Consider the following 5,000-nt stretch of genomic DNA (forward strand, 5'->3'; position numbering starts at 1 on the left):
TTACAGAGAGCAGATACAGGACAGGTATAGCAGTAAAGCTGGGCCTTGCTAACTACAAAATAGTACAATAATCTATCTAACACAGAAGTAGTACAGTAGAATAGGACAGGTGAGAGCACAGGTAAGGTAACTAGTAGAGACTAGAGCACAGAGCAGGGCAGGCTGCCTTGCCTAGGCACAGGGCCTAGCTGCTGGCTGCAGCAGCACCAGTGACAGTCTCCCTCCCTAGTCCCTAATCACACAAACTAAACTGCCTAAAATACAATCTATCTACAATACAAAGCAATACAGGTGAATATCAAGTGTTGGAGTGTAAAAACGCTAGGTGTATTGAACAATAAATGCACTTGCACACAGACAAAAAGCACTGGAGCAGTCTCTCAGTACAATCAGTCAGTAAGTCGCAAGCAGGACGAATGAGGCAAGATGGCGTCCCCTGATGACGGCGGAAGGCCGAAACTAGTCGGGACGAGAGCGGGCAATGCTACACTGATCGCTGACACTTGTAGTACCACACGGAGTGGGAAGCGTTTGTTGCCAGGAGGGTTCCTACTGGAGTAGGACCCTCTAGATGTGAGTTTAAAAAATAGGGAGAACAAGAAATGTCCGGCACTATAGCTCATGATTTATTGTGACAGCAACACAGAGTAAACGTGCTGTGGCAAAACAACATGGAGTGTGACAACATGTAGGATGCTAAACATCGCTGGGCATAAGCGTTACTGAAACATCTGTGCTGTACCTGGATGTGTTGGAGGTGGCTGGTGTGGGCGCCAGAGGGTGCACGGTCCCTTACGACCGTTTCGCAAGGCGGTTGCCGAGCTTCTTCTGAGGGGTGCACTGTGGGTGTGGAACGACAGCGGAACTAAATATGCGTCTGAACAAGACGTACATCCGTAGCGCTGAAAAAGGGGGTCCGCCCTCTCCCATGTAATTGGTTCACTGCTCAGCTCCAATGGGAATGGAGTTCGGGTGTGACCAGCTCAGCCGCGCGCACACACGTCAAGATGACGTCGCGGACGGCGGCCTATAGCTGGGCAGCTTAGTGTTGAAGTCATGCGTATTAGCTGCTGTTGCTAAGCAACAAGAACGGTCGCTATGGCGAAAGCAATCTAATAGCCAACATGCCTTCTAATATCAAAACGAGTTTAGTGAACTTGACCACCGTGGAATTACCGGAAGGGGTAGAAAGCCTCCTTAACAAAGGACTGAACTTTTCTTTGACCCAGCAATTTGATTATGCACAGTTTAAGGTGGATCTCTACAAGGGAGTTAGAAAACTCAATATCCAACATCATTTTGGAAAAATGAAAATGGAGGAAACCTCTTCTTTGATGGGCCCCCAAAAAACTGATCAGTCCTTCATTGGCCCTTTAGGGTTTAGCCCGCAAGGGTCATGGAATGACAAAGAACTTGGGGAAATCTCAGCCTTAAATGAACTTTTGGTTGATTCAGCTCTGGTTGAAGTACCACTGTCTGATACTGCTGGCTTTAAGCCATGTAGATCAACAATGCCCTTTCCTACACAAGCAGGTTCCTGCATCGATCTTTTTGAGAAACAAGTTGATAGTGAGATTAAGGCATTGGTCTATCCCACTGCAACACGGAATCTAACTCCCATTGAAAGTAGAGCCCTACGCTGGCTAAAGAATCGCCCCGACCTCACTATCCGCAGGGCAGATAAAGGGGGATCAGTTGTCCTTCTCTCCACGGAGAGTTACGAAGCAGAGGCCCTAAGACAACTCTCTGATGCCTCGACCTATAGACCCCTAAAAGGAGACCCCACGGCGAGTTACCAATCTGCCCTGAGGTCACTCCTTCGTAGAGGGGTAGAGAATGGTTTCCTGACTCCGGCTTTGGCTAACAATCTCTTGCCTCCTTTCCCAGTCAAACCAGTGTGGTACTGCTTACCAAAGATTCACAAATCCGTGACCGATCCCCCGGGACGACCCATTGTGTCGGGCCTGGGATCGGTCACGGAGAGACTCTCCAGGTATCTGGATCACGTCCTTCGACCACTTCTGTCACACCTCCCCTCACACCTTGGTGATACCATCGATGTCCTTAGTGGCATTGGGTCCTCATCGTGGTGCACGGGGGATCTGCTGGTGACCATCGATGTTGCCAGCCTTTACAGCAGGATCCCACACCTTGACGGTGTCTGTGCTGTTAAGATGTACTTAGACAGGGACAAAAAAGATGCCTCCTATAATGCATATGTGTGTGAATGCCTGGAATTTGTTCTCACGCATAATGCCTTCATGTTCGGTGATTCATGGTACCAGCAGATCTCGGGCACTGCGATGGGGACTCCTGTCGCATGTACTTATGCCAATTTATTCCTGGGCGCTTGGGAAGAAATTTATATTCATTCGGTTAATAACCCATACAGATCTGGTCTGAGGATGTGGTCCAGATATGTGGACGATGTCTTGACCTTCTGGTCGGGAGATGTACCTCTCCTCAAGCAATTTCTAGAATACCTCAATCAAAACGATATTAACATGTTATTCACCATGGAGTGGTCAGACGAAAGCATTTGCTTTCTTGACTTGGAACTGACCATTACATCCGAAGGTGTTATAACCAAAGGTTATCGTAAACCCACAGCCTCCAATACCATCTTACATTCTAGCAGTTTTCATCCACGGCATGTCACAGAGTCCCTTCCGTTTGGTCAATTCCTGCGTTTACGCAGGAACAACTCCAATCTGGAGGACTTTCTGAGACAGGCTGAAGATCTGAAACAAAGACTTCTGATCAGGGGGTACAACGAGGTGGCTCTGAATAGAGCCATCAGCAAAGCCACCATGAGAGATAGATCTGAGCTCATTAAAAGGAGTAAGAAGAGTAGACCCACCACTAACTCAGGAGTATTCTCTTTTGAATTCTCCCCCATGGCCAAACAAATTAAATGGGCATTTAGCAAAAATTGGTCATTGCTACTTGAAGACCCGGTCTTGAAGAGCAATCTACCCTCCCAACCATTGATAGCTTTCAAAAGAGCACCTACGATCGGTGATGTTCTGGTCCACAGCGATTATCACAAAAAACCACAGCGCACCTGGTTAAATGACTTCACGTCCACAGGTAACCACCGTTGTGGTTTCTGTAAAGCTTGCCACTTCATGAAAACAGGCAGATCCTACCAGTTAGGCCCTATTTGTTGTAACGTTCCATTCTTTGCCACCTGCAGGACCAAATATGTCGTCTATGCGCTTTGGTGTCCATGCCAACGCTTTTATATTGGCAAGACAACCAGGATGGTGAAAGAACGAATCTTGGAACATGTACGTTTACTGCCGAAGAGCAAGGGATGCCCTAGGATAGTTGAACACATGTCAGCTGCCCACCAAAACAATCCTAACCTTTTGTCGTTTGCATGCATTGATGTCTGCAACACCCCTCGCAGAGGTGGCGACAAAAAGAAATTATTGCTTAGGCAAGAAGCACATTGGATTTTGCGCACTGATGCGATGGGCGCGCTTGGTTTAAATGATTATGTGGACCTTGCATGCTTCTTGGATCCCTAGGTTTTCAAACTGCATGGGTCTTTTTCCTTTTCTCCTTTATCTATTTATATGGGCCCCTATAGCCACCTACTGTTGCCCATTCGTTTTGCATCATGGCACTATTTTTTATTTATTGTTTTTATCAGATAATAATAATTAATAACCTTAATTCTTTAATGTTGTCATGCTCATGCCATCAAGCCATGATGCAATCCGTCCTCTCTGGTCTTCACATTCTGCCTGTCTTGTTGTCCTTCGGGGAAGTTATTGCCATCCCACCTCCCCTTCTCTCCACATCACCCAGATGTGTACCACACACTTTCTTTTCTCTCTTCTTTCTTTCCCCCTTTTTTCTCACTTCACCTTCACCTTTATGCCCTTCCCCCTTTCACCCACTTTGCTTTTCCACACTTATATGGTACACCTCATTTCCCCTCCCCCCCCCCCCCCTTTTCTGTTCATCCTCTTTTAACCTTCGTTCTATGCCTTCCCTTCTGCTTTAATGCTGCACCACTTATATAGGCTAATAAGCCCCAGAGTGTGAGAACTACTCCCACTCTTTATGACCAGTACGACTGCCCGACCTTTACCGGTCGTGGCCGTTGATCTGGTCATTTGTTGCCCTGCACCTGATCTGGTCTCGTTGCGGCTTACGCTCGTCCTGCCCTTTTGTTTATATGGGCGGATTGGCTTGGTTCGCCATAGCGACCGTTCTTGTTGCTTAGCAACAGCAGCTAATACGCATGACTTCAACACTAAGCTGCCCAGCTATAGGCCGCCGTCCGCGACGTCATCTTGACGTGTGTGCGCGCGGCTGAGCTGGTCACACCCGAACTCCATTCCCATTGGAGCTGAGCAGTGAACCAATTACATGGGAGAGGGCGGACCCCTTTTTCAGCGCTACGGATGTACGTCTTGTTCAGACGCATATTTAGTTCCGCTGTCGTTCCACACCCACAGTGCACCCCTCAGAAGAAGCTCGGCAACCGCCTTGCGAAACGGTCGTAAGGGACCGTGCACCCTCTGGCGCCCACACCAGCCACCTCCAACACATCCAGGTACAGCACAGATGTTTCAGTAACGCTTATGCCCAGCGATGTTTAGCATCCTACATGTTGTCACACTCCATGTTGTTTTGCCACAGCACGTTTACTCTGTGTTGCTGTCACAATAAATCATGAGCTATAGTGCCGGACATTTCTTGTTCTCCCTATTTTTTGCATTTCTATGTCTACTGCCCTGAGCACATAGTTCCACTGGATGTAACCACACACCTGCCAGTCATCTACAGCTGCCCCCTGAGTGCCTGCCTTCTCTCCCACAAGAATAGATGTGAGTTTATCTTACCTGTTTTTAAACATCCATTTTGTTCGAATAAAATTTTTTGCAATTTATCATTCCACTGAGAGAATCCATATCTCCCTTTTTTGTGCACTGAGTTGCACTATTAGGAGAGGAAGAATCTATCATTGGGATCTCTGGAGGTGG

This window comes from Hyperolius riggenbachi, chromosome 10 (genome assembly GCF_040937935.1).
Source record: "Hyperolius riggenbachi isolate aHypRig1 chromosome 10, aHypRig1.pri, whole genome shotgun sequence".
Classification (NCBI taxonomy): domain Eukaryota; kingdom Metazoa; phylum Chordata; class Amphibia; order Anura; family Hyperoliidae; genus Hyperolius; species Hyperolius riggenbachi.